This window comes from Macrobrachium rosenbergii, chromosome 2 (genome assembly GCF_040412425.1).
Source record: "Macrobrachium rosenbergii isolate ZJJX-2024 chromosome 2, ASM4041242v1, whole genome shotgun sequence".
In the NCBI taxonomy this organism is placed as follows: domain Eukaryota; kingdom Metazoa; phylum Arthropoda; class Malacostraca; order Decapoda; family Palaemonidae; genus Macrobrachium; species Macrobrachium rosenbergii.
The window spans coordinates 72,255,110-72,281,505 of record NC_089742.1 but is presented as its reverse complement, the minus strand read 5'-3'; the positions used below and the strand labels follow the sequence as shown (position 1 = coordinate 72,281,505).

The 26,396-nt window shown below is 38.0% G+C and overlaps 1 long non-coding RNA gene across 1 annotated transcript in view; it reads right to left on the bottom strand.

Moving 5' to 3' along the window:
- Window positions 1-26,396, bottom strand: part of LOC136848461 (uncharacterized) — a 72,308-nt gene that overhangs the window by 16,869 nt on the left and 29,043 nt on the right. The window contains exon 2 of the long non-coding RNA XR_010856023.1: window positions 13,758-13,839. This is a non-coding gene — a long non-coding RNA (uncharacterized lncRNA). The remainder of the gene's footprint in view (window positions 1-13,757; window positions 13,840-26,396) is intronic.

Here is a 26,396-nt window from a genome sequence, read left to right as displayed (position 1 = left end):
ATTTGATACGTGTTCAAGACATGACCTTCCCAACACGACAGGAAACAGAACGACTAGGGGGAGCAGTGGTCTAACTCCTTTATTTGCCAAGTGCATTTTCTAGATACTTATTATGTCCAGTAGTATTTACTAACAAACATTATCTGCAATTCGTAAGCCCTCCCAAATCCCCAGTTTTTTTAAACTTCCTTTATTTAATTTGATGGTCATCCGTCCGTTACCTTATAAGATATTTTTTCATCTTGAACAAGACCCTTAGCATTTTCCTGATACTATCACCATAAAATATAATCAACTCAACTTGAGCTGGTGCATCGTTACGGGCAATCCCTATCCATTCAGCTCTGACGCAGCAGACTGCATATCGAAATGAGCCTTCACAATCAATCTGCAGAGCGGTAAGAACGTGACACTTCGGCCCTTGCTCTTTCTGGTTAGGATACCACATACATGGCTCAATAAAAACGATTCAGCAAGAGGATCAGGCAAGTTTGAAACTTGTATCGGAGGCTACCCGAAGAAAGTAATTCGAATTGAGTTTTTTAAATGATAGTTGAAATAGCCTTTTAAAAAATATATATTGGGAGGCAATAATAAATAATCTCGTGAGAAGACGCTGGAGATAAAGAACCGAATCTAAACGCGGAGGAAGCGACAGACCCCCTTTTTTAAGTACAGTAAGAAAAACAACAAAAAAAAAAAATCATGGAATAAATTATAATCTGCGAACGAGAAGGTCGTGGGGAAGAAGAGTTCACAATTCTGAGGGAAGGCTAAGGTCCCCGAATTGACTACTGAAATCCAATTGAAATGGATCCAAGAACAATCGGCCTTTACAAAATAAAATGAACATGTCATACTTGGCACAACAACCGAGGGAAGAATTTGTTTCCATTCTTGGAAATCCTTCCTGTGTGTGATGATTTTTGTGAATGACGCAACAATTTCGATTCGCTCTTCGACTGTACTCGACTCCCTCCCTTCCTTCCGGGCTAAAGAATTTGTTTCGTTTATTCTTTTCTTCATTTGGGACACAGGCGAAAAAAACGCAAATGGCTCAAGCCCACTGTATATATCCGCTTACTGGACAAACAGATTTCGTGGAAAGTAAGTTTACCAGCAGAATCTAGTACCTGATTGTCGTCATTTAACGTTGACCTCATGCCTGCAGCATTATATACGAAACTGATAAATTTTAGTTTTAATACACAAGTATTTACAGTAGTTCTTAGCCTCATACAATATCGATTTTGCTAGTAATGTTAATTAAAATTCTTTTTCCGAAAAACACTAGCAGAGATCTAGTGGCAAAGACACGGCCAAGGAAAAATCACTCATTACTTATCCGGAATGGGAACCGAGACAGTGGCCGTTGTTATAAAAACATACAACATCGAAGTGTGATAACAATTAACTGTACACAGAAATCAAATATCTATAACAAAGATATCAAGTTGAATCAAATATCTTAACCAATAGTTTTCGCATTAATTATCATAAATCTGGTGCGTTCGGTGCCCCTAACAAACACTAGCCTAAATTCTTGAAAAAAAAAAAAAACTTGAAAACAAAGTATATGAAGAGAAAAGTAAGTTTGCTTGCGTTCTCACACGACAGACTCGCGAGGAGACTATGACATTATCCAAAACAAAATTACATTTGATTTACCGCCCTCCCCCTCCCCCATTAAAACGAACAAATAATTCGTCCGTGTTCACCTTCACACCAAAGACAAGGCCGACCTCCCAAGAGTGAGGTCTGTTTACTTTCTCAGAATTTGCAGACAAGTCGCACAGGCGATGGATCTCTAAATCCAATGGCTGATAGAAGTGTTTGGATGTCGGCAAAACATCCTCAAGCTTTGGTCGCCCATCGGGACAAAACCTTTCATTATTAAGTGCCTTTTCACTTCATAAATGGCCTTGAAAAATTTTGCCGTAAACAAAACAACAGTAAACACCGAATGGCTATCATTTTCATTGCAGTTTTGTCACTGCAATGACGATGGAAGTCAAGATTCGAATCTAATTTTCGTTTGGTCTACAAGCGGAAAAGTTGAGATGTTTTCCTTTAATATTTACGAAAATATAACATTTCTAAGGAACAATTTCGTTTCCATCATCAGATATTACTATAAGCGCATTTCTAAGGAACAATTTCGTTTCCATCATCAGATATTGCTATAAGCACAAGTATATTTAGTCTTGAATACCTTGCAACTAACAGTGCTCCAAGATCATTCAATTTTTCCCAAGTAAAATGCTCAGCCACTAGTCCCTACTCTGAAAAATCTGATCAAGGAAAAACTTTTGGATCACCTCTAAAAGAGCATTCAACAATTCATTTCGGCTAAAGGTCACATCAATCACTTGAGCGGGGTCCTTCGATTATCTGGGAGCAACTGAATAACTCAGTCAGACTGAATTTCTTTCACCTTTCTTTGAAAGCCATTCAGCCAGCTTCAACGAAAATTTTGTGTACCAGATAAGATCTTAAAGTTGATGCTTTCTAACATCAGAGGAGCGAAAGCTCTTTTAGAATACGTACTCGTGAAGTAGACATTTTTTTCTCTCTGCTTTTTTGTTGCTGTGGTTTTCGCTTCCTGTTTCTAAGTCGGATTTTTTTTTTATTAGTCACTTGCTTCCGGATTTCTTCGCTTTGTATGTAAGGATTTACTCCCTATTCCTCTGAACATGCATTTCCTTTCTGTGCCCTTGGTTTCTTTTCTTGTCTTTTGTTAATGCGGACTTCTTTGTTTACTTCTCGAAGATGTGGGTGCCTTAGATTTTTACATTTGGATTACCTCGCTTTCTGTGCCCCCAAGATCAACTTTCATCAGGACGTGATTATTAAAGCACATTTTTTCAAATACTTATTCTGCTGCTTTTTTATTATGATCATTACGTCGTTCATCTCAACCTGTCACACCATGTAACACAGATCTTTTCTTAAGTTGTGCTAAACCGAGCCAAATTTAATTTCATCTATTTATATTTCCACATTAACTTCACCTCTTCATGGGAAGCCAGTCTGCAACTTCATGTCATGACCACAGTTTGTAAAAGGGAAACTACCAAACTAATTAATCTTGTTTACAAAAATGTTCGTCAAATTTGTGTAAGCCTGGACTGGTGATCATTATTTTCCTCTTCTTCAAAATGATTCCATTATGATACAATTCAGCAAGTGGTTACAATTTATGTTTTTCTTAACGACTGTTTAATCGATTCCATCTAGGAATTATTCATATGTACAAACTTTCAAACATAAACCTGTTATAAGTTATATCTAAATTATTTTATTCATGATGATAATTCCTTTCCATTCTGTCTGACATTTTCTATTACATTGCTCAAAACGAAATATCATAATTGCATCCTCGCACACGTTCAGGAGCATTTCTTGAAATACCTTTTTTGAAAAATTTATTATTTCTAAGGACGAAAATGATACCGAACATTTACAATAGTCCAAGCAAGGATGCAAGCTGACTAGTGAGGTACAACGAGAATTATCATCTAAAAATAATTTGGCGTTCATACAATGCGCTCTTTGTTTTAAGGCTCAATACCAACGATGAGATGGATGTTTTAAAATTGTGCTGATTTCTCGAATCTTCTCAAGCTCCACTTCCAGAAAATCGGGGTCGTTGCCCTGGAGAGCCCTAATAGATGAAAAAACCCTGCTCATCGTTCTTGAATAACGACTGCACGAAAGCGCTGGCAGTCTTTTCTTCTTTTTCCGATATTCAGTCATCACACATAGAGTCGAATCTTTATCTATAATTACCCCTTCATCTCATAGTATTCGGTAAACACTAATAGAAATACATTCAAAGCATTGTGATAATTTGCGTTTTTTATTTTCACATCGCATTAAGCATGTGTACGAGTTACATAACACGCTAATGCACGGATTCTTCAACCCCGTCTGGGCGCTTTGTATGTTTCTTTTACTGGCGCTAAGCCTCTCACAGGATGAGATGGAGTGTCCAGTAAATAAACTAGCCTCTCTCAAGGCACAATTCTCTTCAATTCTAACAAGTTCACTTGTAGTCTGTGAAGGTGAACATCCTCAGCCGATATCACTGTAGATTCTATCTTACTTCCGTTGGCGGTTGTATTTGACTGATAACCTCAGTGTGTGTGCAGGTACGAGGCACGAACTGTCACTAATCTGATTAGAAGCAGACTCTTACCGTCATCTCTAAAGAATGTTAATCACTGTTTATGGGAAGAGGTAAAAATTTAATAGCAATAACCACAGAGTCTATCTGAACATGATGCAACATCTTCCAAAATAAAAAAATCCTCCAGTAACCCCCCCCCCCCGACACACAAACACACATAAAAACAAAAGCACAGTTATTCTTAATAAACGACGACAATATCCACTCACGTTACCAGCTTGGAACCCTGCCAACAACCCCCGACCTAAACTAACAACATTTTCCTGTTACTATCAAACAGCCGATTCTAATGCAGAAATAAATCCTTAGAAATGGAACATTCTTTGTGTCACAAAACTATTCAGAATCTAACTGAAACTTGAAAAAAAGGAATTGTCTATCACCTACTACTTAACACCCTACAAAGTTACAAAAAAAGAAAACCTTCATCTGAGTGTTCTTAATTAATCGCCACCTGATTTTTAAAAAGTAATATAATTTCTAAGAAAAATTATGAGAAAGAGAATGAGGACTCCTGAATGAACCTCAAGCCGTTGTACTACCGTTCCCAAAATTAAGGTCAATGACATCGAACAAGAACGAGCAAAAATAAATATCTAAAATAAACAATGAAGTGAAGGAAGGCACTTCACAGAACGAAATCTGTGAAACGATGATCCAGCCTTCCGACAAAAAAAAATTCAGAGGAATTACAATGTGTGTCGAATGATGCACTCACAAACCAGTGACAAGATAAAGTATTTTAATTTCGATGAGCATTATGTAAACTTGTATAGCTTCAAACATACTAGCAGAGAAGGGCTCCAATGCTACTCAAAAAGTGCTGGCAATTTGGTTGTCATGGCAGGACCGAATGGCTGTTATTGTTCCTCTTCCAAAGTAAAATCCATCACACTAAGACCTTGGCAAGAGCATTATACAAATACAAAGTCATTCTAACATTGCATTACAATTATTTTCATTCTATGAAGCTACCCCTGTGAGTGATATTGAACAATTACTAGAATCACTATAAAGCTTGTTGAGCACATGTTTGAATTTCAGAAGCATCTCCGACAATGCATAAGGACAAAAAAAAAAAAAAAAAATGATGTTTAACATGGTTAACACAGTCACGGTAAGTAAATCACATCCAGTCACAGCAATGTGTGCGTGATTCGCACATACATACTTTCAAAATATGCCCTTTTACCTTTTTGATAAGAAGCCTTTGGAGATGAGGTTGCAACCCCATGCCCTTTGCTTGACCTTAAACTGATGCTGGTACTCACTCACATCTGGGTCGACTGGTGGCGAAGGGCATCAAAATTACGGACTTTATGAACGTGAGACCACTGTACTCCCACTAAGCCTTGCCTACTAGGCCGAGATCACTACTGACCTTGAAAAACTCAAGAGTAGTTGTCCACCTCTCCCCACCCTTCTTACACACATCATATACATTATATATATATATATATATATATATATATATATATATATATATATATATATATATATATATATATATATATATATATATATAGTACATAGGTGTGTGTTGTAAAATGTAAAACTCGTTATAAGGATGAATTCAATATAATAAGCTTTTGCACCTCAACAAATACTTTTCTCCATTTTAATATATTTTAACATAATTTAAAATATATAGAAAATAAGAAACGAAAACAAAGCAGAGGTCACTAGTAAGTGTAAACATCAAACCACCCGACGCTGGTCATTGCCCACTTATTATGATTGTGCTTGGCGAGCAGAGCCATCCCTGACTAGTTAGACCGGACTCTCAACTTGCAAGCTGCAATGCGACTAAGCAGCGACTTCGGAGTTCGGACTTATACACGTAGTGCACAGCTGGACGCCACACTGAGTAGGTGTCTCGCAGTGGTTCTCTGACAAAAAAGGGGTATATAAAGAACTCTCATTTCCTTAAACTCCTGAAACCTACAAGCTTAACCAATGAAACATGTTTTGAATGAAGTCAAGTTTAAAACGAAGCTAAAAACTTGCGCCTTAATAGGTATCTAGTACGTCAAAATCTCACGGTTTTTGAAGGGTAAAAGATGAAGATTACCGCACAGAAGCATGCTACTAAAATCTGAAATTTCCTTATAAAACATTTAAAGACATGAAAAAAATGAACTCAGAGCCCACTTGGAACAACTGAAGCGAAGCAGTACATGCCTGCTTTGTATGATATGAAGGCTCACAACCGATGCATCTGTGGGTAACGATGACGTGGCGACCAGCCACTCGCAACGAATGTATGAAAGTCTGGATAAACACGGAGAATACCAACAGTATCCAACGTCATATCAGAAGAGCGGGTGTAACTTGGTTCAGTGTAGGACAATAGCTTCCCAATCACTCATTTACTAGAAAATGTTTTCGAACGTCTTTACCTTTATAATACCACATTCCAATCAGTGATATTTAGATCCAATATGAGCGTACTGCCATTTCAAAGCACTGAACACACTTTGCAGTTAAACACAGAGAACTAATAACCACGTGAACAAAAACCTTTATTGCCTCTGTAAGCACCAGACGAAGAAATGAAAACGGGGAGGGAACGGATCATAAAATGAATATAAACATTTTTACAGGCAAAAGGAAGGGTCAGATTAAAAAAGAAAAGATTAGAACTCTCATAATAGTCTTTGAAACGGCATGATGTAAATTTTATGAGATTACGATGCTTTGCTAGAAAGCATTTTGAGAGGCAAAATAAAAACGCAGGGAAACATCTCAGCCGCGAGAGATATTTATTACACAATGGTAAATGTCCACAATATTATGCTTAGTTTCTAGAAAAAAATCGCGTTTTCAGTCTTTTCCTTGTCTTTCGTTTTTTTTTTTATCATCCATGACTGGCTTCGATAAAGCGGTAAATAAAGTAAAAACTGCGCCGAAGTTTCTTCAGCGCAAATGAGTTTTCTGTGCAGCGTATAATCAAGGCCACCGAAAATCGATCTATCTTTCGGTGGTCTCGGTATAATGCTGTATGAGCCGCGGCCCATGAATCTTTAACCACGGCCCCGGGTAGCATGTCCTATATCGCTGCCAGATGCATGATTATGGCTAAATTTAACCTTATATAAAGTAAAAACTACTGAGGCTAGAGGGCTGCAATTTGGTATGTTTGATGACTGGAGGGTGGATGATCAACATACGAACTTACTGCCCTCTAGCCTCTGTAGTTTTTAAGATCTGAAGACTGACAGAAAAAGTGCGGACAGAGTAAAGTGCGGACGGACAGACAAAGCCGGTACAATAGTTTTCTTTTACAGAAAACTAAAATCACTATCGTTGAACGCAAAACTCAGAACAAACTGAAACCTTGGTGGAATTATAAAACATCATGACATAAACATTTTACTTTCCCCCCCCTCACGGTATTCTACTTCACTATCATTTACAAGGTTATACACATTACCAAAGAAGTACAAATAAAAGGAAATATCCGCCCTGTGATGTGATTAAATTTATTTTGTTTATAATATCTGCAGATTACTGTCCTAAGTATGGTCAACTACTCGAGAGCTAAAATAAGAAAACCCACTTGAAGACTAAACTAACGAATACAGTTTTTAGCGTCTAAGAGCCAACGTGGCCATCCAACTAGCTATATAACGTTACCTTCAAAAGAGGAGGAAAAGAAGGACAATAATCAGTGACACAATAGTTCATATTACTTTAACCTACTTAGTGGATAAACTGAAAATGATCTGAGAACACAAATTCTTTAGATATAATTAGAGATAAAATACTCGTTTCATTTATGGTAACTTTTCAAATCTTGAATAACTTTTCTTCTGGAATGCATAACCGGATTTATCTTCTACCCTTGGTAAGCAAACAGTGGCAACTTTCTCTTCGTACATAACTTCACTAAGGAAGTAATATTACATTTGTAAGCAAATTACATTGTAATATAAAGAGTGAGAAATTTATTCTTGTTCTTAAACAGCAAAAACTTCGGCAGTAACTTATGGTACTCTCCATAACAGACATCTTCGACGACCATCGAACCTCAGTCAAAACCCTGGGGATGATTTTAACGCTCGATGTCAACATTAAGTGAAAGGCCGTGTCACCTACGGAAGACGACCACCTGAACTAATAACTGCCACAAAGTAAACCGAGGAAGAACAAAAGGATCTAATACATGAGAACTGCTTCCTCAGAAAACTAGAAAGCATTTTCTTCGGTATGATTTTATCTTTAATCATCTCTTTATTCTTATCCACTACATATTTCTCTCTTGTAAGGATGTGTGATATTGAGAAGTGGAAGCCTGAAACTAAAGCAAATTGCCATGCAGCGCTGTATTGAAGCGTGACAGCGAAGGTATTCCACTGGTAGTGTGGAATTTGAGATGATACTAATGAAGTTCATTATCGGTCACAGAAAGGTTTCCTCATTATAACTTGCTCTTACCGATGATACTGGTAGTTTGGCTTTAGAAGACTGTCATTAAGATTTCACCGTCGTTTGACTTGCTTTCTTGCAGACTACCAATGTAGCCTGAGACCAATGTACTGGTCTCAGTTGGTTGCGCAGAGCATGAAGGTCCACAACAGGCTTCCTACTCTTTTTCCCATCTTACCACACCTATGGCAAGGGGCCAGTTGGCATTAACCGGCTAAATCTAAACAACCGACTACCAACTCATGTACTATTTACGTTATTCTATTCACTGTTTTCACAAGTGAGCAAGCCAATGAGCTATGTATTCGGTGGCAGCTGGCCCTGAAAGTTAATGGCCTCTTAGGCTTGTTTATATATCAGTGCCTGCACCTTTTAAATAATAATAATAATAATAATAATAATAATAATAATAATAATAATAATAATAATAATAATAATAATAATCCCTATTCAATAACACGCAATGTGTATTCTGTAACAGCGACACTCTACGGGTAATGAAAACTACATTTTGACTTGCCGTCGACCAGCCCAGGGCTAGTCTCTCTCACCATGAGCAAAATGCAGGTACCTGCGTCCCAATTCCCATTTGCTATGTCGGGGGTCTCTTTGAGTGGTGGAGTGCTGTTTAAAACATCCGTTCTTAGGCCCCAGCTGCATAGATTTCTGACTTGTTACTTTTCATCCGTTTCTGTTCGTCTCTTCGCGCTTTGATGTCAAAACTTCTTGAAAATGACCTTGTTCCATTTTCAACACTCACTGAAGAAGAATCATTAGGGAAATCCCTATGTGGTCCTAGAAATGTTTTGATTCAGAAGCCTCTTTACAGTAGTTAGTACTAATAATAATAATAATAATAATAATAATAATAATAATAATAATGATAATAACGGTAGAAATAAAGGTGCTTTGAGGGAATCTCAGTAAGAGATGAACTTGAACGTATAATGACCACACCACCCTTTATTGAAGTAGGTTCCGCCTCTCCCGCAAGTCATTTTCAATTGTAAATTTTCAGTACAAGCTGAAAAGTATAGGAATAGAGAATAAATGAAGACAGACTAAAGTGCAACACAACCTTCAAAAGAACAATAATTATATACAAATCAATTACTAATATAATTAAAACAAAACAAAATAGACTTGTCTGATATAATAAAAAGATATGAAATTACCTCATACTTCAGTGATGGTGAGCTTTCCATATAGTGTTTCCTTATACAAGAACCAGTAGGCATCATTGCAGAAAATATTTTAACAACAAAGTTACTGTGGTTTCAAAATGGAGAATTTCCGAAATTTGATTCAACTTCTAGTACAAGATAATCATCTCTGTTCGATAATATGCCATGAAAACAAATATATGGACCAGCAATGGGTAACCCCGTCTCGGCTACATGTGAAGATATATCTGTTTCACAATAACTCGGAATAGTTAGATATTAATTTTGTCCGGGTGAATTTGAAGTACTGATGTAAAGACGGTATGTGGACGACTTTTGCAATACGTATTTGGAAAAGAGCAACAGAAAAATAACAAAAAAATCTTCATTGACGGGAAACAAAAATTAAGTTCACAATGGGAAAAGGAACAGAGAAGACAATGCCTTTTCCAGACGACGTTTTAGAACGAAATACCATCAACATTTCCATTAACCGAAAACCTGCACGTGAAGGTCTAGAAACCCTTTCTAAGTGCATGCCGTGTAAAATAGAAAACTAACACGATTCTTTTATTCTTGCAAAGATCCTCTTATTTTCCTCTAAGTCTCCGCTAATTGATAAAAAAACTGAGTTTTTTAGATCTACTTTCTTGAATATGGTTTTCATGAAAACACATTTTCGTTTGGAAATTACTCGTTAACAGATATATACCAAATGAAACTCATGGGCCAGCTAAACGGGAATCTTATACAAAAATTCTAGTTTTCAAAATTATGTAGTGAATTTTTAGAGAAGAAAATGACAGATTTGTTTCAACAGCAATATACCAACTTCGTGTTTATTTTGGTTAGGTGCTGTTGGAACAAATCTGTCATTTTCTTCTCTAAAAATTCACTACATAATTTTGAAAACTAGAATTTTTGTATAAGATTCCCGTTTAGCTGGCCCATGAGTTTCAGTTGGTATATATCTGTTAACGAGTAATTTCCAAACGAAAATGTGTTTTCATGAAAACCATATTCAAGAAAGTAGATCTAAAAACCTGTTTCTTTATCAATTAGCGGAGACTTTGGGGAAAATAAGAGGATCTTTGCAAGAATAAAAGAATCGTGTTAGTGTTCTATTTTACACGGCATGCACTTAGAAAGGGTTTCTAGACCTGCACGTGCAGGTTTTCGGTTAATGGAAATGTTGATGGTATTTCGTTCTAAAACGTCGTCTGGAAAGGGCACTGTCTTCTCTGTTCCTTTTCCCATTGTAAACTTAAGTTTTGTTTCTCGACAACTAAGATTTTTTGCTATTTTTCTATTGCTCTTTTCAAAATACATTCCAGTTGTAATTTGAAATACGAGGGATGATGCATTGAAGAAAATCTCACGTTCCAAGGACTCGGCAACAACTAGCATGATCGCTTTAAAATGTAAAACTCTGGTTTATCTTTCACAGGTCCCACCAAAGCACAGACTGCAGAGGAACTAAGGATGTCGTCGTCTATTTTTATCATAAAAAAACCGCCTTGAATAAAACGAGTGCATTATCTCCACTGAATACATTTTAAGATTATCTTTTAGTTCATTTATTCAAATTTTGTTTGATGTTGAATTATTTTCTTGCTGGTCGTTTGTATTCTAACTGTTTTTGAGGTTTCTCCCGCACAGTGTCTATTTTCACTTACTGCAAATACCTATTAATTTCTGTATATTTCAACATGTACTTTTTACAGTTAGATCAGAACTATCGCGAGAGACGAAAGCTACTTGAATAAATGATGCTTTGGACACTGGCATAAAGTTCATATCCATAATAATAATAATAATAATAATAATAATAATAATAATAATAATAATAATAATAATAATAATTCACTCGAAATTTATTGTAGTTTACGACGCACGATATCGCATCATAAAACTGGAAATGATAACTATATGGACAACGAGCTCTAACACTAACATTACCCAAGCTTCTGGTATTAAATAAATAAAGAAATAAACTTTAAAAGTAACAGGAAAATGACTCACTTGACTTTCACAGAACGAATGAAACGGACCGAAACCCAAGATAAAAGCTAATGTTCTCATGACGCCACGCATTGCTATTAGCAGTTGAATATCTCTCCCGATCCATTATTCAAAAAGTGAATGACACATTTAAAGTGAACGACACATTTCAAAATATACCATACCAATTCATAGTATGTTAAGTATTCTCCTATTCCTATTTTTCCGGCCTTGTTTTTCCCGCAAGCTCCGTCGTGCATCACAGCCTTCTGTAACACGCACCTCCTCCCCACAGGAACCCAGCAAGGCAGTGCGGATGGCCTCCCCTACCACCTTCGGCCTCCCCGACCCCAAAGACGGGTCATATGGTCCAAATTCCATTCATTCTGTGTTCCCGTATTCCCACGATTTTTGCCCAGTTCTCTACTTTGTATTCCTTTTAGCCAATTACTTCCTTGATTGGTGTGTGTGTTGTAGGGCTGAGAATTACCTCGTCGAGGTAAACATTTTTTATGGAACAATGAATACTGACGCTTGTTCCTTTCATTCTTACCGAGAAGGGCCGACCAGCACCCAGGCATAATGGATTTTAGAGAAGTCGCCCTTGTTCCTCGCTGTCAGCTGGTCCTACACCTACCACGAACGAGAGAGAGAGAGAGAGAGAGAGAGAGTCCGATGATGACTGGATATGTATGTAGGCTATAAAAGCGCACGCTTCAACAAGGATATTTCACTGCTTTTGGGATACTCAAGGCTTCTGACAGTCTAACACTACTACCTTTTGTTTATTTGTATAACTCTGACAGTCTAACACTATCTTTATTTGTATAACTCTGACATTTTAACACTTTTTTGTACAACCTCTGACAGTTTAACACTGTCTTTTGTTTGTATAACTCAATGTGCAATAATTTTACATGCTTGTGAATAGTTGGCCAATATAAATGTTATTACTCGTATTTGGTCACACAACGACATTTCATCCTTCAATTAGCAGTTTCCTTCCAATAAAAATTCTCTTCTTTTCACTGATATTCCGACCCGTTATCACCATCTAATTTTTATGCAGAATAGAAAATATTAATGCAAAGTTACTCATAATATTTTCATTAGAGAGAGAGAGAAAAACCTAGCACTGATTCAATAAATCTGTTTCCAAATGAACTGGTTAAATCTACACACCCACACGTATTGATTAAATAAATCTATTATTCCATGTGCACACATATCCTTCATATTTCAATCAATGCATGAGAATCTGAGCTTTTTAGACCCTGACATCTTTCATGAACGTTTCTGTTAGAAATATATAGATGGCTTGGGTAATTATTTGCCTCTACGAAGCTCTCTCTCTCTTCGGTAAACAGCTCCTCCTACACTACACTGCCAAATGTATGAAGCAGCTAGTCTAATCTATAAGGAAGATTCAATTCTATTTTGGGCTCTTCTCCTCCTATTTTGTTATTTATGCTCTATGAACACTTCTTGGTGCTGATTTACAGTATGGTGGCAAGACTCGCATTCAAAGTTTGAAAATCGGTGACTCAAGAATCGACTGTCCTCCGTGACCTTCATTTGTGTGTCTAACTAAACTTTCATCCCCATTATCAAATTGTGTTCCTTGAAATTCACGTATGCTGTACTTCTTCCATTACTCAGCTCCTCAAGTTCGAGTACAAAATATTTTTTCTTTTTCTGGGCTCCTGAAGTTGACGTGGATGCATTTCATTTTTCAAAAGGTTCCTAACAATTCATGCTTTTACACAATATTAGCTAGCAACGCAACTATCTCTCTACTACTCCTTCTATCTCCTTCAAGGCCGGTATTGCCACTTCCAGTGACTACGACTACGCATAAAGTTTCCCGGGAAACATCCACAGACATCATAAATATGGTGTACTTGTACTAGCTATTTTGTCATTCCTAGTGCAGCTGACTACAGCAACTAACTACTAGCCGTCATGGACAAGCGTACCTGGTTTTTTCTTTATTTCGCCATCACTTCGCTTATTTAGGATCGTTTCATGTCGCTGCCTCTCCGTGGACGCTACGCTGTACTGGAGAGAAAAAATAAAAGCAAATTAAAGAATAACAGGTCGCAAATACAAGAAGTTTGACAGGTATGACAGATTAAACATTTCAAAATTTAATCCAAACAACATAATACTTCGTGAAACAATATGCACACAGACCAAAAAAAAAAAAAAATACACACATGGCCCCATAAGCTGGTTTAAATACGCACATGATCACAGGCAGAGTTAAATATACACGACCACATACACCGTGTAAAATGCACTCATCATCATGTACGCTGAGTAAAATGCTCATGATCACATGCTTAGAAAACCAGTCAACTTGAATCTACTCCGAAATGTCAAAAGTGTTCTCTAAAAAGGCAGCCAAACATGGGCAACGTTCATGAAAGCATGGAGAAAAGTTGGACGGTATCTTGGATTTCAACATTTCAGAATTTAATATCATATATATATATATAAGATTTAATATATATATATATATATATATATATATATATATATATATATATATATATATATATATATATATATATATATATATATATATATATATATTATATATATATATATATATATATATATATATATATATATATATATATATATATATATATATATATATATATATATATATATATATATATAATATATATATATATATATATATATATATATATATATATATAATATATAACAATCAACCCTATTTTAGTAAGAGAAACATACACTCACATACCTAGTATCTTCTCAATATAATGATTTAAACCGTTACCATCAACAAAACATAGTTTCGAATTCAAATAAGACAGTCATAACCACTCTGGGAGCTCCCCGTCTAATTTACGTGTTCTCTAATTTTGTACAACCCTCCAGGGACCGCCTAGAAAAGAACGTTCAAAAATTTAACTGCTTTGGCAAAAATAAACATTATGCGACAAGAGATCGAATATTATGTTGTGGCAACTTTCTCAGCGAAAGTGTTGCGATACCGTCTTGTGTCGAATACGACGTGTCTCGAGTTTCTTCTCGGCCATCATGCTACATCAGCTTCACTCTTAAAGTCTACTGATCCACACTGGAGATCTTGCACATCATACAACTCAGCCTCATCGTTTACAGTTCAGCGCCTGCAACCCAGACACCTGAGAGATGTGAACTGAAGTAATAGCTCCCCTAAATGATCAATCTCCCATTTTTCGTAAGGAACCTACTGTACGGTGAAAAACAATTTGGTAAATTGTCTCAAGATTAAAAACATATCCACCTAAAGTTCCAAATTCCAATCTTTCTAACTGGGCAAACAGGGAGTACTTTGGGTAGCTAATCACGAATTTGAACGTAAAATTACAGTAGACGATTTTTTTACCATACACTACTGATAACTTGATCTTCTAATGCCACTTTTACGACGGATATAAATTATTCTTCTGTCCATGTAAAACATTAACAAAAGTTATTAGCCCACTACAAACCAGAGATCATTACCAAATGACTAACCTATGAACGGTGTTATCCCTCAACCAGTTTACTGTCATCTGATGTGCATTATTGTACTGTCGAAGAGGAGACGTTAGTGGCAAGCCATGGTAACATTCCAAGATTGAGAAAAATGGCTTGCACCAATATGTTTCCAGTTAACCTCTTCCTTCGATATCAACTGAATATCCCAAAATTGGTACCAAAATGCACCAGAGGACATGGCAAGCAGTAAGGTTTTCTTTGTAAATATCTAAGAGCATTAATTCTACACTGGCTGAATATACGGACTCCAGCTTACAGCTGCTGGTGATATACACCGACTCTACATAATGTATAGATGTTTCAGTAGGATTTTTGAGGGCGATAAAGTTTCGCTCTGACTTTCCTAAGATTGCAACATCAGACATACCGAAGATACAACAACAGCAACTGGATTTTCACACTTACATCATTGGATGTTCTGCTTCACTGTGAATATAGTTATTAAATACAATATTTCCCAGTCACTTGGAGTTCGATAATCCTTTACCGATAACAGTCAGTTCTCAATATACGCTTTTAGGTTGCAAGTCACAAAATGTCCTTGATCTTTATTTTTCGCTGACTCGTTAGGTTCTCTAAAAAAAAAAAAAATGGAGAATATGGAAATAACACAGAACAAAGTCTAGGTCCGTTTAGACTTTTTTTTTTTTTAAGAAATTGTCTGCAATGATCATCTCTGTACTTCTCACACTAAGTCGGAATATCCGCTCATCACTCAACTTGACTGGTGATCTTGTATAACTGTACTTGTAAAGATGTCTTGCTAGATTATAATGGTCAGCTTAAGTATGTGCAACGGATATATTTATGATTCCCGATCACATCAATAACTGAAATACTTTCATAAATCAGATGAAAGGTCGGACCAAGAAAACTCCATTTAGCATACAGTACAAGGGCCTGTGGTGTGAGAAGCTAACCCTTGGACTGGACGACGGCAGCTCTAAACGTAAAGTTTGATACCCATAGATTAATCACGTCACAAACTGTAATAATTGCATTTTTATCATATTTTTTTTCCAATCTAGACTGACCCGAAATCCTAGCCATTTGCGGAGTAGTACAGATGAATTTTTTGCTCTACTCTCCATGTTAATGAATCCTCTTTTACGCGTTGAAGGTAACCACTAAGAAACAATCTTTGACATTCAAATTTTGTCGAATGCTGACGAGTAATGGAGACGCACACCACGTGGACCCCAAAACTTACCCACTCAACGACGATCATTTCTCTCTTGTTGCTATGCGGTTCAGCTGCCTCAACCGCGCACGCAATGAGCACGAGTGATGCTCGCCTGCGCACATATCCTATATGCACACTGAATTAAAGAAAAAAATGATAAACTTACGAAATTTTATCGGGAGATACATCACAGTTACTTCTACATGTTTGACACAATAACAGGGAGGGACGATTTGTCGAGTTTTCGCTAAAAGGAATGTCGTTATGATGGGCAGCAGTCATGCAAATTAAGAGTAACATCTTCAACATTTGGTGACAATGTTGTTAACGCATTCAGATGCTGTTTGTTATTCAGCATTTTGGCGTTAGTCCCACTGCAATCATTATTACTCCGAGGCTTTCTTTACTGAAAAATGCATAACATTCAGATTTCACAAACAAAAACTTCTTTCAGTTTTCTTCTGAAGATGGAAAGAGAAACCCACAAGATTCTTGTGTATAACTTGCTTACCAGTAAACAAGTCATACACAGGAATCTTGTGGGTTTCTCTTTCCATTCACATTTCAATTACTATTACTGCTACATAGTACTTCCCACCAATTTTTGTTTCTAGCGTTGTTGTTCTATTACGAAAGGAAATCCCGTAATGACAGAATACTTTGTATATAACGAACTGTGGACTTGCTAAATTATGGTTTTCTACAAATGACCGAGGGGTTTATGCGAGCTTGCGAGGCGTAAGTAAGTCTGCGAGCTGGGCTGGGAGGCGGTCATAGCGATGGTGAAACCTTGGGAACTGTGGATGGGAGTGAAGGGGGGTTGGGGTTGTCTCAGACCATGAGGCGGCAGTGAATCGACGTCAGTGGAGAGAGAGAATGAGGTCTTAAAACGTGATATTGAGCGCCAAAGAACATAAAATATCTTGCACACTTCAGTCTATACCGAGTGTCCGAATGTTATTTGGATTTTTTTTATTGTACGCCACTGCTACTCATCAGTTACTTAGATTATGTTGCGTTATTGAAGTTCGCCTCTCAAATCCTCTTGGTTCATTAACATATCTCAGGAATTTTTAAGATTATATGAATATTTACAAAGTGTGACACCGATGTTCACCCATAAGGGTAAACATCAATACGCTTGGGGTATTACTGGGAAGTTAAATATACTTCCTGCCTGACTGACATTATCAACTTTTAATCTGACAGAATGGGGCCGAAACATTGATGTTCGTAAGAAGATATTAACATCGAGCCAGCAATATCTTATCTACGTTTTTGCTCTATTTAGAAGGGACGAAAAAGGGCGGGAAATCATTACTAGGCGGGAAGTGAATGGGAGTCTCTGAGTCTGCCTACGCGGGAGAGTCAGACAGCCACGTGGTTTCAAAGCCCATCTCCTACCCTCTCGGCGACCAGGGGTGAACAGTGTCTGGGGTATGATGACGACCATGATGCTATAGGTCGGGACTCTGAGTTGTGCCAGAGGGCGGGCACATGAGGACACTCCCTACCAATCCGCCCCCCCCCTCCCACCCGCCCCACCGTCTTTCTCTCTCTCTTTCTCGAGAGAGAGAGAGAGAAATTATAGTGTTTGTATGGTAAAAGACGCGCTGTTCGTTCACATGTAGGGGTAGGGGGTTCCTGTAGCAGAACAGATACAGCCCAAGGTCTAGACCTTGTATACAGCAGTAGAATCAATAAGAGCGACTGTAGACTTGGTCCAAAAAATGCTGCTGTGAGCGCATCACGATTTACCAAACATAATAATTCAACTATCTTCTCTGTACAACCTTAATCTAGTAAAGTTCAATACAAAATCCGCTACCAGGTCACCTGTACGGTTACAATTTTGTTCATTATTCCGTAAAAAAAAAAAAAAAAAAAAAAATTTTGCCCAGAACAATGCCTGATTGAAATCAGAGGCAACTGGCATTTCTGAAGAATATCCATTCATGCAGTGCTCTCTTACCTGAGAATAGCGAGTCATGAGTACTGATATAAGAAAATAAAATATATATTAGACTGTTCACACACATACTGGCAAACTCAAAGCCAGAAAACTGAACTTTACAGTTAATTAAAACTTGGCTGAAAATAATGGGTGGCAACACAAGCTTTATTTTTGTTTTTCTTACCCACAGAAAGACTCAGTACTACGGAAGAATGGGGAAAGGTATTGAAAATGCGCTGCGCATTTTTAATCATTTTAATTGCAAACTGGGAAAACCGAGATCAAATTGAATTATTGTCACAAAATTTGAATTACGAACTGCTTCTAGTGACTCGTCCACAGAGAACGACTTTACCCTGCCCAAATGTCTAGGTATGCTATGGCCAAGAGAACCAAACTATCGTTGTTTCTCGCCGTTGAGCCAGGTACACACCTGTGCACATTAGCTGCTTCAGGCGGGACAAAGGAGGAATTTCCAGTCTACTACAAAACGATGAACACCACACACACAAGGTAGAATGGCCGAGCGCTAGACAAAAAAATTTTATTTCTTTTCTTTGTTTTCATTGCACCACTTGGTCACTTGATATAGAAACGTTGTAGGGATGTTGGCTTTATGCTAAATAAACCCATCTTCAGGGCCAGACTGAAAGCACTCCGTAACAATGTACAAGGAATACGGAAAGTCGAAATGAAAAGTAATGAACATGGAAGCTAGAGCTAGCATTCTGGTGTTTATCTAACAAAATACTTTCAACTCACGTTGCATTCTTTAACCAAAAATGGTCACTGAATATTATGTCACGAATTGGCTGGCTTACTGCAGAAGCACCGCACAAATACATGAAGATATGGAGCTCAAATCTCAGCTGTTTTCAAGAATATGTATAACTGGTTTGTTTGCTAACATTTGATTCAGTAACAGTTCGGATGTACAAACAACCACAGAGGCTGGTTAAGTCGGAAAACTTTGGCCGAAGGCATCAAAAGCTTAAGGTAACAATATTTTCACGGCAAGCTTCTCTAACCAGTGTTACTGGACTGGAGATTAATCTACAACCAACAATACCAGTATTAGCTCAATGTCCTCCATCGTCAGACTTGATATCAAGGCTTTTAAGACACCTACCATGGATTTTTTTCTATACAGTACTCTAGAGTACCTGAAAAGTATATCAAGGCTTTTAAGACACCTAACATGGATTTTTTTCTATACAGAACTCTAGAGTACCTGAAAAGTAAGTCCAAAACATATGGAAAACACTACCAATGTTATGCATCCCCCACGAAACTTCTATTTCAGCATACGACCAAGCCCGAATAGGTACATCCAGATCCAGTAACACTGGGAGACGGCAAATGATTCCTTCAAATAACTGATTTAATGACCAATGCCTCAATCGACAAATAATCTCTTCTCAGTATTTTTCCACACTGAGCAATACAATATATGGCCTTCGAGTTAAATTTGTTTTACTGAATCTCTAGCTTAATCCTGCCAAAAAGGTTATTGTAATTAATTTAACGCTGTTTATAGAATCTAGTGTAATTAACTTTTTTAGGAATTAAATTAATGTTTACCCCATTTTTAAATTCCCACGTAACTGCTTCTCCGGATTCGTTGCAGCGCATCAACAAGACGAGAGAGAAAAGAGAGGAGCTTTTTCAAAGGTACTATAAGGAGCAGATGCGGGGAAAACCTATATAAATCGATAACAGAACTTGGTGGCCGTCTAATTTCTAAATAATTGACGAGTTGCCTTTATTCAAACGGCAGCGTGTCCTCAATTTGGCTGCGTCCTGGACCTACCTATAAACCCCAAATGGGTCATGAATGGTTTCTCCAGTTATCTGCTACGTAGTCTAAATTCTACGTAATGTAATACCCAACATTACTTCTTTATTTCAAAATATTTGTGGAAATATTCTTTACAGAAAACATAGCTGCATCCCAGCCGGGATTCGACTCCCCACGCTGGATAGAAGACTGAGGAGGATGAGCGCGTTGCCCTCGACAGACACCTTCAAGGTTTTCTTTACGAACCTCCTTTTCTGGGTAAGACTGAGAATCATACACAGACGTCAATTTTACCCAAATTAACGACATCGAATACTAAAATCAACCAATCAAATAAAGTCGGCAGTATGTATATATAATGCGCGTGTGTGTGGCCACCTGTGACACTAATTATTCCAAACAGATGTACAAAAGATAAATTACTACGCTGGCAAATGACCCGAACTCCAGGTGGAGGGGAAAAGAGCCCGATCGATGAAGCTCGCAAGTGAAACATGGTGCAGGCTAGCGTTAAATAATTACTCTTGGCTTCATTTTATATAGAATTCAAAGAGAGAGAGAGTGAGTTAATAAACAGATACAAAGGGCCACAAGCAGCAACTGTCTCTCATCAGTAGACAATAAAAGGCAGTAATGTCGCATGCGACTTGACTGCTACTACTAAGGCTCCATCTAAAACTGCTGCTCATGGTGTGCATCCACCTTTACACTTTGTTTTGGGATGTAAACTTTGCGACTCCAACTGTCTGCTCACTCAGTGCCAGGGCAATACAAATGAAATAAACACAGAGATGCGAGCAGCCAATAAAGTATCATCGAAAGCGCAAGATGTTTCCATAACGATGCCTAAAGTACAATACAAAATCAAATATCAAAGAAAACATTTTGAATAATTGACAGCAAAACTTTTTTTATGTAAAAGGTCATCTTTACATATTTCCAATTCACGAATCACATTATGTGAGAAAATGCAAATTATATACCTCCAACACAAGGAACCGTTACGAAATCAATACCCACCAGAAAACGAAAGACTTCTCGTTTATTCATACGAATACATTCCAAATCATCAATATTACATCGTCGGAACCACTGATCATGTTAATAATAATCGCAACCTTCTGATATCAGCACAAATTTCACTAGTTTCCCAGAAATAGTACATCTGCCAAAATGGGTAACCTTTGAATGTTCTATAGTATAGGTTTCTTGACAGATTTGCTATCCTAAGGTGTCTATACCTATGTCTTTAAGGTCAAGGAACATGATAAACTCATTAAATATTTTGTTGCAGGTATATATTTTGCCTAAATGCAATATGGGATACCATCGATGAGGGTATTATCGACCTGCGTTTATTATCGTCCAATCAGGCGTAACACAATTTATATATAAAGTATATAATAGCTGTCAAAGGAAAAACAAACTTTTGAGGCCTTTATTTTATACTGTTTGATTTCGTTGATATTTTGATAGGTGACGATAATACACGCCAGACGTTAAGCTGACGATAGTACCCTTCTTTACGGTACCCAAAAATGTAAGTGAACAGCTTATTTGCGTAAAAGATATGGTCAAAACTTCACCTAAGCCAATTCATACACTTTCATTATTGTAAAAATGTAGTACTCACAATCAAGGCAGCTCTATTTATTATCAGCCATTATGCATGAATTGTATTGTACCATTACATAAAAATAACATGTGACAATGCTAGAAGCTTACGCCAACCTGTCCATTGATATGCAGCTGTACATGGTGGCTCAGCAGATCAAGTGGTGGGAATCGGAAAGGTTCAGAGATGTTACACTTCGTCCTGGAGCAATGCACATAATCATGTCTTTCTTGGGGTGCATAGGGACATTAGTGAAGGGAACAGGTCTTGATGTTCCAGTTGGAGCAGCGTTTGGATATCTTACAAGAATTGTGAGCGGAAAGGCATGGGTAAGGGCTATGAGAGCACTCCGCATGGTAACAGTTGTCCTGCTGCAGCACCTTTTTCAAGATGGTGAAAAGAACTTTGATGAAATATCTGCACACATGGAGGAAGCACGGCAGCATCCAAAAGGCAAGCACTGGGTGGATAATCTCATAAAACCAACACTGCTTGCACATCAGTTTCTTCGTGCAGAGAGGGAAGGCGACTGGTTATTTCAACAACTATGCTTGGAACGAATCTTGCCTTACTTCTTCAGTGCAAGTCACTTCCATTATGCCAGATATATCTCCTGGCATTTGCTGGAGATGATGTCAAGACAGACCTAACTGCTGGAGCACACGTCTGTCGTCATCATGAAGGTGTTTGGAACTCTGTGTCAAGTGATCAGTTTGGTGAACAAACTGCTATCAAAATAGGAAAAGGTGGTATGAGAGGTATGACACCGTCACCTAAGCTGATTACTGAATGGATCGATTCATTCCGTATCTCTGCCTACCTCTCAGATGCCATGGAAAACTTGTACATGGGCCAAGTCTGCAATGCAATAACACCAATGAAGCACAGAGAGGAAGGTGAAAAGAGGCGAAAGCTTGATGCTAATGATCGTGAGAGAAATGCTACAGAAATAGTAAAACATTCCCACCCACTGAAAAGTGAGAATGATGTCCTGTATAACATTATCAATGGCCAAGTTGCCCCAAATGAAGTCAATGTTGAAGATGCATTATTGACTGGAGAGAAGATGGTAGCTTCATTTCGTGATTCACTACCATCTGGATTTCATGCAAAACTGTCCAGCCCCGTTAAGACAATGGAACGGCTAAAACATGGCATCAGAGTTGGTAACAAGACTGTCTTTGACATGGAAGCCCTACTCCTTCGCCTGCTTATGATAGGTCAACCGCGTCAGCTGCAGTTAGAAAACATCTTTGAGTATGAGTTATGTGCTGTCCCTTCCTCACTCATTGATGAGTATGGCTGTTCGCGAAAGGGCACCAAAGCTGTACTTGCTAGACGTCTTGGTGTTCTACAGCAAAGCCGAGTGCCTCCAAGCATCATTATAGTGGATGCACAGCAGCTGCTCTATCACATTACATGGCCTCACGGTGCTGATGCATCTATCCTTGTTGAGAGTATTAAGCACCGTCTCTCGTTATACTCTCTTGATAGTGACAAGGCGTTAGTCTTTGACAATTATCACGATCTGTCAGCCAAAGACCATGAGAGAATGCGACGTGGTGATGAGGGTACCACCAACTACAAACTAAATATCAGTAGTCTACTCCCAAACAGAGATACTATTATGAAGAATAAAAGAAACAAAGAGCAACTGCCACGGGTACTATCCTCTTTCAAAATGGGAGATAAAATGACGCTAGAAAGTCAAGAAGACTGTCTCTTTTCACATGATGAGGCTGATGTGACAATGATTGCACACTTATTGAAGGCAGCTGAGTGTCACAGGGTAGTAAGAACCCTCAGTGATGATACTGATGTCCTAGTACTGCTGATTTACTTGGTTTGGGAAACTCAGCTACAACATACATGTAAAGTTCAGATGGAACGTTGGAATGGCGATATTGTAGACAACAATGCAACCTGTGAGAAGCTAGGTCCCTAGTGTTTGCAGCTATTGGGAATGCATGCGCTAAGTGGCTGTGACACTGTGTCTTACCCTTTTAACAAAGGAAAAGTCAGTGCTCTAAATGTCTTGCAGGCAGGAAATTTCCCAGGATTATCTGAGATGCTTGGAGAGATAGATCCCTAAGAAAATGACCTGTTGCAAACAGGCCAACAGTTCTTCACAGCACTACACTATATGGCCAGCCTCCAGGCACCTCAATGAATGCAGCTCGCCACAGGATATATACAAGAAGGGAAAACCAGTGCGCATTATGGCTCTGCCTCCTGCAAATGCCAATCTACTGCTCCATGTACAACGGCCTCATCTCCAAATGATATTATGGAAAGCAGCTGTTCAGCAAGGCCCTCCATCAGTGGACATCAGCAAGTTCGGATGGCAGGTGAAGGATGGCGTCCCAACACCGGCATTTGCTTCTGATTCTCCAGCTCCTCCTGGCCTAATTGATGTTCTTAGTTGTGGTTGCAAAGCAGTGGACAAGCTCTACGGCCTGCTCCTGTCAAAAGAGCCAGTTGCCCTGCACTATTTATTGTATATGTGGAGGCAAAGGTGGATGCAATAATCCATTCACGGTCATTGGTCAAGTGAATGAAAATGACAGTGGCGTTTCTGAGGATGAGTTGGGCAACAACTAGCTTGTATTTTGCCTTTACACAACTAAACACATAATTTTTCTATATTAGGAGCACATATATGTATATGATGCATGAAGCTGTGTATCTTGGCAGTTAAAAATACACACAAAAGCATAAGTTTAACTTGTAAAAACAGTTTGCAATAATAAATATGTCGAATTTCATGTATTGTTGTAAGATTTTTATAACTTTATTTGTCATAATGTCTGTACAAATAAAACTGCACATGTTATGGCTGTTTTTGTGACATAATATTAATCCTTTACTATGAAAACATGGGTATAGACATCCGATATGACATATTAACTTGCAAATTTACAGATATTGAAAAAAATTGAATTTTGTATAATGGCGACCACGATTTGCATATTTCAGGATTTGCCCAAAATTGTCAAGAGGACAACCTAGTTAAAATACTTCAGAAAAACCAGGATATTAGATATATACCATAATACCTCGTACTATAAAAGATTCATAGGTCCCAACGGAAATCATAAGAGTGGCAAATGGACTAAAAGGGAGGGGTCGTGAAATAAGGTATCCCTGATAACACAATGATAACTACCCCGTATCTATGAGTTTACAATATGCTTCGTTATGTGAAAACACGCAGATCTAACTTCTACATAATCACTTTCTTTTATTTTTATTCTTCCCATTCCATCACTGCTATACTTGAGTACGATAAATGCAATAAATGAATGACAGAACAATGAAATTCAGGCTACAAAGCCATCACCGACGCACTTTCAGCCGCTGAGCGCCTCACACGGTAAAAAGAGGGAGCTAGAGATGGGCAGCTAAATAAAGAGATCCAGAAATGAATCAGATGAAGAACGAGGAGCTACGGTAAAACTGGGAGAAAACCCCAACATTAAACTAAAGGGTGTAATAAATTGAGGTTGGACACTTCTTAGTATTGCCTACAGTTCACGAAGTGAGGTGCACTGACAACACTATCCCGTACAAAGTAAGTATAGCCCAATACACTCAAACACTTGAACGGCAAAGACCGAGAGATGCTCAGATGCTCAAAAACAAGCTAGGTCACGAGAACTAAAAGGAATTAATGAACATGTTCGCCCGGTAACGGCAAACCTCCTAACAAGATGAATGGAAATTAACTACATAAAACTGATATTTGCAGAGTGAATGGCCGATAAAACTAGTCGAAATTCAAGTTCCTATCTTCTATACAATGACTTTCAAGTCGCAGCCTCTACAAGGACGTGATGGGGCCCGAATTAACAGGGAGGGTTACGCGGCGGTGGTAAAACAAAGGGGAGGAAGTGGTGGGTCACCCCAGACACGGCGCTCTATGAAGCAGTGTCCAAAGTACGTAGGCTACCATTATCTCCAGTTTAAGCCAATTTTTCAAGCTATTGGGAATGGCGCCTGAAGATCCTTCCTCAGAAAAACTGGCAACATTCCATTCTGAGGAAGCTGCTTAGAACAGTATGCGCAGGTGGTGAAATAAGATCCTTTCTTCCCAGAGGCATTATTTATGTCAATGACATGGTCCGTCCATGCTATGTTACCATTACTTCCCAAACTCTGAGATGGTCAAACATCTGAAGGGTTCCAGCTATGATGTTATGGCCTGTTCCGAATTCTATGATGTCATTGGGGGGATATCATAAGGTAAGAGGAATTATACCATGAGAGCAATGAAAAAAAAAAAAAGTACGAGCGCCATTCAGGTATCTACGAAGCTGGGGTCAAGGAATAAACAGTTAAAAAGAACCACATCAATACAACCCAAATACGGAAAATCCTTCGAGCCAGTCAAGGTCAAACAGCAACGTTAAAAGTACAGTTCGGTATCTTTAATGGTCTTCATTATATTTTACGAATAAGAGACCAAGTTTTATATTATCATTTCCCTTCGTTACGGAGCATTATC